The sequence below is a fragment of the Fragaria vesca genome, linkage group LG4 (assembly GCF_000184155.1).
Source record: "Fragaria vesca subsp. vesca linkage group LG4, FraVesHawaii_1.0, whole genome shotgun sequence".
Classification (NCBI taxonomy): domain Eukaryota; kingdom Viridiplantae; phylum Streptophyta; class Magnoliopsida; order Rosales; family Rosaceae; genus Fragaria; species Fragaria vesca.
This window is the reverse complement of record NC_020494.1, coordinates 4,828,740-4,842,533: the sequence shown is the minus strand read 5'-3', so window position 1 is coordinate 4,842,533 and position 13,794 is coordinate 4,828,740. Positions and strand designations below refer to the sequence as shown.

Genomic DNA, 13,794 nt, shown 5'->3' with positions numbered 1-13,794 from the left:
AATCTAAGGTCAATGTCGGTAGCCTTAGATTACCAAGAAATCACTTCACACAAGTACCTGGAAGAACTTGTTATCTCTCATAGAATATGCAACGATATGTCAGTCATAAACACATTCAAAATAATAAACCCTAAAACATGCATCAAAGTGTCGACTCAATGAAACATGCAATAGAATTATCAATGAACAATCAGTGAAGAAATTCTCATCTAAAATTATATAAATCAATTGGGGTTCGAAATCGAAGACATATCTAGGGCTTTGATCAGCCCCTAACTACTAAGGAGTTTAGTTACACATAATCTTGATTAAGAACATCAGAGAATACATGGAATATGAAATAAGGGTGAGAAGAAGAAAACTTGATTGAAGAAGATCTTTGCCGATCGAGTTCTTTTTCCTCTCCTTTCTTTCTTCTCTTTCTCTCTCTTTTTCTTCTCTTTCTTTCTTCTCTTTCTCCCTCTTTGGTTCGGCTGCTCCCTTTCTTTTTGTCTCCCTTGTTCGTCTCTTTCTCCCCTCCCTCTTTCACGTAGAAATAGGTTAGTTAACCTATATGTCTTCCATCACCAACCCAACTAGGATTAGGGATCCTAATTAAGCCTAATTATCTCCTTTTCTTTGTTTGACTTCAAAACACCTAAAAACAAATAAAGTTAATTAAAAATAGGAAAACATCACAAAATAACTAAGTAATAAGAATAATTAGCATGATAAAAGTCGCACAAATATGCGACTATCAGTAGTCCCCCGAGGTAGCGGGCTATCGTGTGTTCTTCGTCCTCAGTCACACCACTTCTGATTGTTAGGAGGTCAAATTCCTCAGTAAATTCATCAACTGACCGAGCTCCTTGGCGTAGGCTATGCAACTTCAAATAATTGTTTTGTACGTAATTCTCCGGTAAGAACCTTTTCCTCATCTCTTTCTTCATTTTCTCCCAAGAAGTAATCTTCGGTTTTCCCAACCGCTCTCGTCGAACTTTTAGCTGTTCCCACCAGGCTGATGCAAATTTTGTTAGTTTGACAGCCACAGCCTTGACTTTCTTGTTCTCTGGCACCTCTTTGAAATCAAAGATACTCTCAACAGAATTAAGCCAATCAACAAACTCATCTGATCGATTCCTACCTTCAAACTCAGGAATCTCAACCTTCATGTCAAAATATCGATTACCTTGTCCCTCTCCACGTGGCTCCCTCAACAGAGCGCGACCATGAAAAGGGTTCACGTCCTCCTCTTCATCAGAGCCCTCACCACCCCGGCCTCGGGTCTCGAAGCGAGCAACGCGATCATTGAGTTGCTGCATCAATCCTCTAATTTCTTCCATGTCATTGTTGCGGTTGTTACGACGCCCCACCGCGAAACCAACACGCCTGTTATGAGCCATTGGCTCTGATACCAGCTGATGCAGATTAGCAATCCACAACAACTCAAAGCCTCTCTGGACTCAAACACACAAGACAACAAGAGAAGAAGATGATGATACTCTGGCGGCTGCCAATACTTATAATATATCAATCCTCAAAAGACCCCTTACAAGAGCCAATACATCTCTTTAAATAGAGAACAAAACCTAGTCTTTAAAAGGAAGTAAGCAACAACATTAAAACTACGACCACTTAATAGGTAAATAATCAAAGCATAATATAATAAGGAATCATCTCTTGGACCAAACATAGTCCTTAAGATATTTTGGCGCCTGTACATTTCTCTTGGCTCTTGGTTCATCTCCAAGCATAGCTCCTGCATCACCCAACCATCCAAAGCACACACAAAAGCCACATTGCCCTTCTGTGGCTGAAACATGAGCTCCTCATCATCCTCAATCTCCTGAAACGCCACGTTGTTGGCGCCGAACGGCCCTGATCTTAGACTAAAACCACAAAGACAAAACACTTAACATAAACACATGTACATAAACAAGATCACTGATCATGACATCAGGCATACATCAACATATACGTACATGCACTGATATATATACTCAAGGAATAGAAGTAGGACCTTGCTCAAGGTTGAGGGCAGCCATCGGGATGAAGAGAGGTGAGTTGAAGCTTCCAAAAGATATCTTCTGCGCAGCACTCAAGTACCAAAGCTCTGATGGAGAGAGACTAGTTTTTGGCGTATATTAGAGTGTGCCCAAGGACCTCCTTTTATACTGCATTTTGGATAGCTCAAACTCTTAACATCAAAGAGTTTGAGTTCCACACAAATACCACAATATTAGCCTATCCCTATTATCTTGTTATACAAGATAATTCAAATGTATTTCATTGTTTATCTAACCATTTCATTTACATAAACATATCATGATAATGTAATTAATAATCTCACAATGTTCATTATGTTATTTTATAGAAGTTGTCATGTCTTAGGACTTATAATGCTAAGTCCATTCTAACATTCTCCCACTTGGACTAGCATTATAAGTCTGTAACAAGAATCTATAATAAGATCAGATACAACACTGTTCCTTTGTGCACTTGAGATTACCAATACACATGTTAATACAAATGCCGTTGATCTGTCATTACACAAGAGATATGCAGGATTTCTAGCATACTACATTCACTAAACACATCAACTTGAAAATCACCAACACAACTCTAAATATAACACATGACTAATCAGAGATAATAGAATTGCAAAAGTGTTTCCTTATGAAAATGGAAATAATCAAACACTTAAGCAAAGCAGTCCAATCCTTGGTTCAGTATGCAAGAACCTCAACACAAAATTTCAAAAGAAATATTCATGTGTTCCTTTAACCTGTAGAATGATGCAGCATATATACATTTCACATATATGCAAAGTTGCTTTAAAATATCCAAGCAAAACAGGTCGTTGTATTCACATTATGAATTTCAGAAATCAAATAAATATCATTGCAATCATATAGTTTGAACTGAAATTTTATTGCAATCCAATGAAAGTGGCAAAATGCCAAACTTTCAATATGAGAAACAAGTACACATTTTTTCCACAAATTTATTGAAGAACAAATTATAAAATAAACAAAACATGCTCCCATTGTTCTCTAACTTCCTCAAGCATCTAAATCAGGTAAAATACCAATGCTCCTTGCATGTTCTTCAAAACTCACTGCTGTCAAGGCTTTGGTAAAAGGGTCTGCAAGTTGAGATAAAGTGTCAATTTGCAAAACTTCAATCTCACCATGTTTCACCTTTTCCCTCACACTGTAATGCTTAAGTCCCAAATGCTTAGAATTATTGGACCTCTTATTATTTTTAGTGAAGTACACAGCAGCAGAATTATCACTTAAATATTTCATTGGCCTAGACAAAATGCTATCAACAAGTCTTGTCTGAATCAGGAAATTTTTCAGCCAAACACCTTCACACACCGAATCATAAATTGCGATGAATTCAACCTGCATAGTAGAAGTGGAAATCAATTCTTGTTTTACACTTCTCCAAGCTACTGCTCCTCCTGCTAAAATAAAAACATAGCCAGTGGTGGACTTATTGGATGATGGAAACTTGGATGTAAAATATGAGTCACAATATGCAGTAATTTCTAAGTTTTTCACTTGTCTGTAGACTAACATATGTGCCTTAGTCTTCTGCAAATATCTTAGCACCTTCTTCCCCCCAATCCAATGCTCAGGCCTAGGATTGGATTGAAATCGTGCTAAAACTCCGACTGCATAAGCCAAGTCAGGCCTTGTGCATGTCTGTGCATACATTAAACTCCCAATCAGCTGTGCATAAGGCTTACCCTCCATGTTCTTCTTTTCTAAATCAGTCTTGGGACACTGATCCTTGTTTAGCTTATCACCTTTTGTCATTGGAACATCATTAGCTGAACAAGTCTCCATATCAAATCTTTTCAGAATCTTCCTGACATATCCCTCCTGTGACAATGCCAAAACTCTGTTGGCTCTATTTCTCTTAATCTCAATACCAAGCACATACCTAGCTTCACCTAAATCTTTCATGCATGTCAAAATTCTTCAACAAGAAACCTTTAGTATTTTTCAGTAACGTCAAGCTGGTAGTAGCAAGTAGAATATCATCAACATAAAAAATGAGAAAAATAAAATCTTTTCCCTCAGTCTTCATGTACACACACTCATCTACTTGATTTTCCTTAAAGCCAAAACTTCGAACCACTGCATCAAATTTTAAATACCATTGCCTAGATGTCTGCTTCAGACCATAAATCGATCTATTCAACTTACACACTAACTTCTTAGTTCCAGGTTCCATAAACCCTTCAGGTTGCTTCATGAAAATCTCCTCCAGTAGCTCACCATTCAAAAAAGTTGTTCTAACATCCATCTGGTGCAATTCCATATTAATTAAAGTGAGCTACTAAAGCCATAATCAATATGAAAGCATCTTTTGTAGAAACATGAGAATAAGTCTCATTATAATCTATCCTTTCTTGCTGTGTAAACCCCTTAGCTACCAACCTAGCTTTAAATCTTTCTATACTTCCATCTGCATTGGTTTTGGTCTTATACACCCACTTACATCCTATGGCTTTTACATTCTGAGGCAACTGAACTAGTTTCCAAACATCATTGGCTTCCATGGATTTTAATTCAGATACCATTGCTTCCTCCCATTTTTGAGAATTCGAGCTTTCAATAGCTTCTTTAAAAGTAGTGGGATCATCCAACTCACCAACATCAAACTCTATTTCCTGCAAATAAATCTGGTAGTCTATAGCTAGATTGGCTAAGGCTGACTTTCTCTCTCTCTGAGATCTTCTCAAAACAGGCTGTGGTGGTGCAACAACATTCTCAGTTGTATTTTCTACTACTCAATTAGGCATTTCTTGAGCTACTGAATTTTGCATAACTGAAAATTCATTTTGGTTTGGCACTATGGCATCTGCATAATTCTCAGTTGAAGGTATATGAATGGTTACAATAGGCTCGAACACAGTAGACATGTGAACATCACACATATCATTCTCAACCAATTCTTCAAGCACAAAATCATCAAACTTGTCAGTAAAAGCCATCTCATTCAAAAACACTGCTTTATTGGTTTCAATTGTTCTACTGGTATGGGAAGGGCAATAGAATTTAAAACCTCTAGAATTCTCAGGGTAACCAATGAAAAAAAGCTGAAATGGTTTTCGAATCCAATTTGGACTCTTTAGGATTGTAGGCTCTGGCTTCTGCCTTACACCCCCACACATGTGCATGCATCACACTAGGCTTTCTACCCTTCCACAATTCAAATGGTGTCTTTGTCACTGCCTTGGTTGGGGTTCTATTAGTGATGTAATTGGCAGTTTTCAATGCTTCCCCCCACAAAAATTTGGGAAGCCCTGAAGTGCACATCATGCACCTCACCATGTTAAGAAAAGTCCTGTTTCTCCTCTCAGCTACCCCATTCTGTTCAGGAGTACCTGGTGCAGTGTACTGAACCTAGCTCCTATTTTCTTGCAAAAACAGTGCAAATAGACCCTTGTGTTGTCCCTTCTCAGTGTGTCTACCATTATATTGTCCTCCCCTTTAGGTGAAGCTAGGTATGTGCTTGGTATTGAGATTAAGAGAAATAGAGCCAGCAGAGTTTTGGGATTGTCACAGGAGGGATATGTCAGGAAGGTTTTGAAAAGATTTGATATGGAGACTTGTTCAGCTAATGATGTTCCAATGACAAAAGGTGATAAGCTAAACAAGGATCAGTGTCCTAAGACTGATTTAGAAAAGCAGAACATGGAGGGTAAGCCTTATGCACAACTAATTGGGAGTTTAATGTATGCACAGACATGCACAAGGCCTGACTTGGCTTATGCAGTCGGAGTTTTAGCACGGTTTCAATCCAATCCTGGGCCTGAGCATTGGATTAGATTGGGGGGAAGAAGGTGCTAAGATATTTGGCGTATATTTGTGTGCACAGGGACCTCCTTTTATATTGTATTTTGGATAGCTCAAACTCTTAACCATCAAAGAGTTTGAGTTCCACACAAATACCACAATATTAGCCTATCTCTATTATCTTGTTATACAAGATAATTCAAATGTATTTCATTGTTTATCTAACCATTTCATTTAGATAAACATAGTATATATGATAATGCAATTAATTCACAATGTTCATTCTGTTATTCTATAGAGGTTGTCATGCCTTAGGACTTATAATGCTAAGTCCATTCTAACTGTCAGGACCCACCCCGAATTTCATCCTAAAACCTGAAGTAAATCCTGCGGGGTCCACCTCTAAAGGAAATTTACCGAAAAATTCAGCATAACCTCCCTTACAAATGAACAACCCTAACCTGAAAAAAAATTCAAATAACACTCATATATCGACACATCCAACCTTAACTCTTGGAGCCACCCGCTCCTCACAAACACAACCACTCCAAAGTAATAAATACAACATCTTCCAATCCATCAAGTAAATATCCATCTAATATAACATACGTCATCCTCAGAATATTCCAAAATATAATCAAAGACTTAGCACACAACCGAACTATCACACATTATCCTCAAGGGTAATCTGAGCTACTAACACTAGCAGAAGCAAGAAAATACACTGGTAGGTTAAGCAGGTAACCTACTGGTGAAAAGTGGTAGAGATGTGGGTCACTAGGCCTCGCCTCTTACTAGTACCAACCCGAACTCTGCAGACTGGGCATTTTTAAAATGAAAGGCCCAGGGAAAACATTCGCAAACGTTAGAGTGAGTAGACAGAAATAAATAAATAAAAAATATTTATGTTTTCCTAATTTAACTCCTTTAGAAGAATTAAATTGAATACAATAAGCTCAAAAGCTCTCAACTCATAAACTAGCAAATACACGAGCTAGTCTCCAAAACTTTATAAAATAGAGCCTCTCATGCTAAAATAATATATGTATGTATGTATTTACACTCGTCGTATTCCTTGTACGATTTCTATGAAGAAATAAGAAAAATATAAATTCATACAAGGCTACGACGTTTGTGTCTAACGCTCTCATCACATCATAATGAAATTTTACCTCATTATGGCAGAAAAACACGAGTGTATATACGAGCATATTCCCTATATAAATTCTTATATTTATATAGGGGCTACGACGATTGTGTCTAACGCTCACGTCACACCATAATGGAATTTTATCTCATTATGGTGGAAAAACACATATGGCTAGCTAGCATTTATTTATATACATACTATCCTCATAATAATCCATGTATGAATATATATATATATTCCCCGTAATTCTCAATTTCGGTTATTCTCCAACAAAAGAAATTATTCATCAATAAACCATTTGGATGCATATTATTTAAAATAAAAGTCCACTCACAAATTAGGCGTAAGCCTGATGTCAATCCGAGGCCTCTTCTGCTCGAGCCTCCTCACGTTCTGTTCCAAATATATAATTAAATTCTCAACCAAAAATCCAATATTTATACAAAATAGGCAAAATTAAATGTGAGCCGTAACCACGTTGATCATTGCCTACCTTCGACATTCCTAAAACGATACGATCCAAACTTCAACACCATAATCGGCAGCTTTATTACAACTTTCCACAGATTAAACAACTTTAATCCAACAGCCGGATTCTACCCTAATTAACCGCCAAAATACTAAATTTTGAAAAATCTCAAACCTATCCAAAACTCTTTAAAAAATTCAAAGATTCACATCATTAAACTCCCCTTAATATAACACATTTAAAACCATTAAAATCCCCCTAACAGCGGCGGCCGGAGACTGACTTCGACAACCTCTAATGCCTACCAAAATTTGACAGCATCTTTCTCTCAACCCACTCTACAATTTTCCTAACTAGCACAAACACCAATTCCAAGCCTAGATAGGGTAATCGAACCAAAACATAACATGGAGCCCAAGAATTTCAATTAAACATTTCTCCTTACCAAGCACGAATCGAGCCGACTCCTTTTGAGGGATTACTACCCTAGCTGAGAGCTACAAGATGAGCCAATGATAGTTGGCTGTGGCGGCCGAAAGAAGGAGCTCCGGCGAGAGGGCAGCCGGACTTCCAAAGGCGATTTCCTCCACACGACGGTGGTAGGGGTTCGGTCACCTACCCAGAAATGGAGAGGAGAAGACAGCGGACCGAAAGGGATCTGAGCGGCGGTCTGCGGTGGCCGGACGGTGGCAGACGGTCGTGCTAAAGATCCGGCAGGGAGAGAGAGTCAGGGAAATTGAGAGAGAAGAAAAAGAGAAGGAAGGAAATGGGCCTCCCAACCGGTCCCCTAATCCAACTAATACCAATCCAACTCCAAAAATAACACCACAAAATAATACCCTAATAAAAATTACTTTTTACTAGCTAAAATTTATCATTTTAACCGTCGTCACAATTTTCTCTTACGAAAAATTCCTCTGAAATAATCGTCCCCCAAAACATCTTTAGGGACCCTTTAAACTATAAACTCATTGACGATGACAGTAAAACTCTTCTTAATACCAAACTAGTAAATAAGGTAAAAATTTAAGAGTCGGAATGTGACACTAACACCTGAAACAATGCCATCGACATCATTCAAGTATTTCACAGAATTAAAACAACTAACAATGTTATTAACCTCAGAAACAATCCTCAACAACCTAACAAACGGCTCGCTATGGCTCATCGCGAGCTCGGAGATCAACCTATCGATCTTGTTGATCACCAAACACGGCGTGAGCTTCTCGATCCAGGCCTGGTGCAAGACGGCATGCATTTGGATGTGTACGCCCTCGACGACGTCGACTAGGATCAACGCACCATCACTGAGCCTGGCAGTAGTGGAGACTTCGCTGCAGAAGTCAATATGGCCCGGGGAGTCGATGATGGTGATGGAGTGGCAGTGATGATGGAGAGCGATGGAGGAGCTTTTCATGGTGATGGCGCGGCGCTGCTCCTCGACGAGGGAGTCCATGTAGTGGAGGTGGCCGGCCAGCTTGGGGTGGATGATGCCGCCGTCGGAGACTGAGATTAGGTGTCGCAGAGGGTGGTCTTGCCGTGGTCAACGTGGGCCAAGATGCAGATGTTTCGGAGCTTTCGAGTTGATTCGAGTTGGGTCGGGTCGGCCATTGATGTAGTGGTTGAAATTTGACGGGAACGAAACTGAACTCAAAATTGAAACTAATAGAAGAGAAATAGAAAATACTGAGATGAAGAAAAGGAAAGCCTCTGCTACCCTTAAACAGTGTTGGCGTGAGTCTTACCTCATGAGGTTAGGATTGTCTACCTCATAAGACAAGGAGAGAATACTGTGTAATATTCTCTTGTTCCTAATAGGTTCAGTATCTCACACCTTACCTCATAAGATTAGGATTGTGAATATTGTCTTGCAATTTCATTATTGAATTTTTCTTACTTGGTCGAACAATCCAAATTTTAGTTATCAAAAGTCACCAACGCTAACTATGTGTTTAACCGTTGCTTTTGATTCATCCATTGTTCATATTCATGTCTGAAATATTACTGATCTTCACTACATATCTACAACAGAAATGGAGAGAGGGGGAGTGTGAGCGAGTGATAATCTCAAATTAATGATCAAGTTTAAACATAGCATGGGGAGCAGGTCTGGAGTGTTGGATTGTACACTGTCAAGTGCTCTAAGCCTGATTACTGTAGTTAGTGTTCCTTATGCTTTGTTTTAACTAAGAAAATTGCCCGCGCGTTGCTGCGGTTCGTTCCTCTTTTCTTCCCAAGCTTCAAATGTAATAAATGACTATTTCGCAGTAAAAGAAACATTGCCCCTTGCTTGAAATGAAAACTGTTGCAAAGAGCGAAATCAATGCTCATCAATTACAGATGAAAATAAATACCTTTATAGGGAGGCTACGTATTCTTCTTTTGTTACAGCATTCATTAGATCAAATTCATTCTGGTAATAAAAGCTGATCTTTCCAGTAGCAAAATGATACGATGTTGCTGCAAGCTCTTCCTTATCATAAGGTCCTGTATATTCATTATGTCAAATATAGTGTTAAAATTAACTCAGTAACCAACAAATTTCATATTGGCATGGAAAAAAGAAACTAAAAGTACTGATAACTACTTGTTTTTCATCCCAAAACTGATCCCCTATAAACACTTCCAAATCCTCTTTCTCTGAATTGGTTGCTGCAAGTCCCTTCAAGAAAAAGATCATCCACATTGGCTGCTTCTTCCTCTTTGTTTCCTGTACATCACATTCAATCATAGCATAAGGTTATTAACATTATGCTGACCAATTTGGAACAATCTAAAACCTTCTCATCTACATGTCAAAACACAGAAGGCATCAAGAGGTCACACACCATACTTCATATGCAATACTGTTAAGGTATATGCAAGAGACCTTTCAAAAGTGAAAACTAAAAAACGATACAATCTAACAATCTAAATGTAGAGAATACCAGTCTAAGAAAAATAAGACAAAAAAAATTACCAGTTTAGAGAAAACAATTTTGAGAACCCACCACACTTTTATGCAAACTATATAACAATGAGTAAAAAATAAGAAAGAATGCAATACCAAAAAGAAACCGGTTTATAAATAACTTTGAAATTTTCTTTTTGCAAATCCACAACACTCTCAACATACACTCTAGAATGCAAAATGGAATGTCATTTTGTATCAAAGTGATAAAAGCAAGTTCCTTGTTACTTTTCTCTATGAATGCCACTTTAATTTCAGCTGATACAATAAAAGGGGCATACCTAGGATCCCTCGTGCTAACCTTGGATCAGTAATGTGAAACACTGCGGAAGACAGTATTTGAGGCAAGAAAGTCATTGACGAAAGACAGTGACAACTAAACAATGTTATTTGCTACAATCTCAACTTGGCTAAGCTGAACATACAAATTGGAAAATAAACTCATTGCATGCTATAAGTGTTAAAGAAGTAACATATATAGGAAGTTTAACAAAAAATGTTATTCAGTTTTTTCATGTTTTATGAACCAATGGGTTTTATATCAATAACTAATCGAATAATAGATTATCATATGTACTGAATTCTCATGGCCCAAACAGCAGCAGACTACTCAACTACATTGAAGCCAAACTTCAATTCAGAAGTTAGAGACCTATCAATGAAAGCATGACATTTTGGAAATCTTTAGAGAGAACTCAAATGAAAGAAAATACCTGGTCATTTTCAGGGAACAACTGAGACCTCTATCAACAAAAGACCAAGGAAAATCACTTGTAAATCCAATCCACCATGACCATCACCATTTTGTTTCGAGAGAAACAAAGGAAGAAGAAGAATTGCAAAGACAATTAATTTGGTAGATGTAGATCAGTAAAATTGCGAAGAAAATAGTTGTAATTACAAATCGTCTTACGCCAAATTGCTTATGAACTGCTATTGTAGCGCATTCTCAATATCACTATCCTCTGAGCTTACAATCACACGGTCATCATGTCTCGTCTCTGTACGAAAAAAAATTACAAAACAGAATTGCATGAAGTAACAAAGCTTACATAGTCTTATGATTTAAGTACTCACATTGAAAAACTCCTCCTCTATGGCTCATTGACACGACCTCCTTGTTGGCATCAGCAGCCTCAATCTCTTCCAACTGCTTCTCAGTGCAAGGATCTACCTCCCTATAATTTACAAATACAGCTATTCTTGTCAGCCATAACATAATCCATTTCAGCCAAGGAGACCAAGTATATATCAAAGTCAGTCACACAATAAGAACAAAATCCTAGACCACCAAATCATACCAGTCGACTACCTAATCATTAAAGACCTAAACTACCAGTGCCTTAAGTTCTTATAATTATGTTTCAATGAAGCATGACACTTTAAAAAACATTTAAAGAGAACTCAGATGAAAGAAAAAACCTGGTCATCTTAAACCCCCATTGTTTCTGAACTGCTGTTCATTTTCACTTCTCCTGCCTCAGACCGATCTTCTTACCTCCCTTCTACTAAATGATGACAAACTCAATGTTAGAAACCTAAACCCCGTGCGAAGCCTCGATTAAGAAATTTGGTAGGAACTGGAAAGAGTTGTAATTCTGAACACATAAAGCTCAAATTAGCAAGCCGGATTCTTCAAACAAAAAACAAAAATATGAAGGAAACTGATGAATATCATTTTCAGCAGACCATGCCAAAGCAGCATGCACCGCAAATCCCCCATTTCAAATGGGTTTGCAATGAAACTCAATGTAATGAAAGATAAAATCTTTCCCCTAAATCAGAATCACGCAGTGACAAAAGAGAAGAAACAAACTATAAACCAATTTACCATGCGCAGAAGTAATACTCAAATCAGCAATTCATTTGATACCTGTCCCAAGAAAAAGATAAACGCATGTACTAACCTTAAATACCTGTCCAAATCTCAATTTGAGCAAAGAAGCCAATACCAGTCTGAGGAGAAAGAAGAGAGACAAATCGATCAGAACCCGCTAACCACTACAATTGAGATTTGAGGAAATACGAATTCAAAAAAAAAANAAAAAAAAAAAACAAAAACCCATGATTGAAATTCAACAGAAACCAAATCAAACATTTACCGATATAAAACACCATAAGGTATCACTTCCTCCCGGTACATCACTTCCTCTCTCGCCATGTCACCTCGATATCTCTCTCGAAAATGCCGACGAAGTACCAAAGCTGGGGCGAAATATCACTCACATTAAGTAATCATAGAAAGGAGGAGGCGTACGTTGGGAGTGACAAGTGTAAGTCGCAAATGGGGGATTAGCCAGGCCCCAAACACAGGCCCAACACCAGGCCCATTACTATTCAGAATGCGTACAATAAGGCGGCGCCAGCGGGTCAAACAAAACATCCATATAGTGTTTAAATTGAACTTTAGTTGCTCGATTTGATATTCAATACTTCACTTCATAATATCGAATTTTCAATCAACCACAGATAAAGAACCAATTATCATTACACCACAGAAAAATACTGAAAATAAAAAACATACGATTAAAGCACAAAAAATATTGTTTGGGACCAAAAATAAATGCAAAAGGTAACAACACCATTTCTTACTGAGGGTTATGAAATTTTGAAAAAAGAATTGGATTCTGAATGATCAGACATTCTATCATTTCCCTTTGCCCCTTCAACTCTTTACCAACACCCAAATCAGCTCCATTTATCAATGAGACCTCCAACACCCAGCCCAGTTCAAATGACCAATTTATACCCATTACTAACCATAGTATCACTCTCCATGTGACCTACAGTTAAGACCCATCACCCACAACACATTCCAATTTGTTGATGGCAAAATCAAATCAAAAGAATAGAATTTGCGAGGACGAAGCTTACTTGAAACAATCACCCAAAAACAACCAACGCCCGATAAAAACAAAACGAAGAACCAAGAAGCAAATTCAGAATTAAAAAGCTCAAATCAAATGCAAATCAAAATCAAAAACTCAGCAGAAGTACTAAGCATACCCGAAAAAAGATGTAAGAGAAACTCATATCAGACTTGAAATCGGTGGAATCGATCCTTGAGGTCTCAGACTGCAAAAAGACAAAGCCTGATTCAGCTGAAATAAAGGGCAACGAAAACCTAATAAAAAATTCAATGAATGAATTATGAAAAAATGTGATGACAGAACAGTTGAACTAAATAAACAGTTACCAATAGTAACCCTCAATGGTGAAACACAACTGTTAAAGAAAAAAGAAAAAAAAGAGTAGAAAGACATACCCTTCAATCAAGTAGAAGGAAAAGATCACAAAACTTTAACACATAAATCGACTCCCAGTAACTTTGATGGGAACCTACAAAAACAGAAAAATGTTAATAAGACTATGCAAAATCCAACTAACAGCTTATTGAGATTGGTCTTATAACTCAGCTGTAACCAATTCTAAA

At 37.7% G+C, this 13,794-nt stretch overlaps 1 non-coding gene and 1 pseudogene across 1 annotated transcript; both read right to left on the bottom strand.

The window, feature by feature from the left end:
* Nucleotides 1-9,022, bottom strand: part of LOC101313980 — a 17,900-nt pseudogene extending 8,878 nt beyond the window's left edge.
* Nucleotides 9,023-9,680: 658 nt separating this feature from the next.
* LOC101308562 lies at nucleotides 9,681-11,515 on the bottom strand. Its single transcript, XR_184433.1, has 2 exons — nucleotides 9,999-11,515; nucleotides 9,681-9,898 (listed from the first exon to the last, which is right to left on the bottom strand). It is a non-coding gene; the product is annotated as an uncharacterized LOC101308562 (transcript).
* Between the last annotated feature and the right edge of the window lie 2,279 nt (nucleotides 11,516-13,794).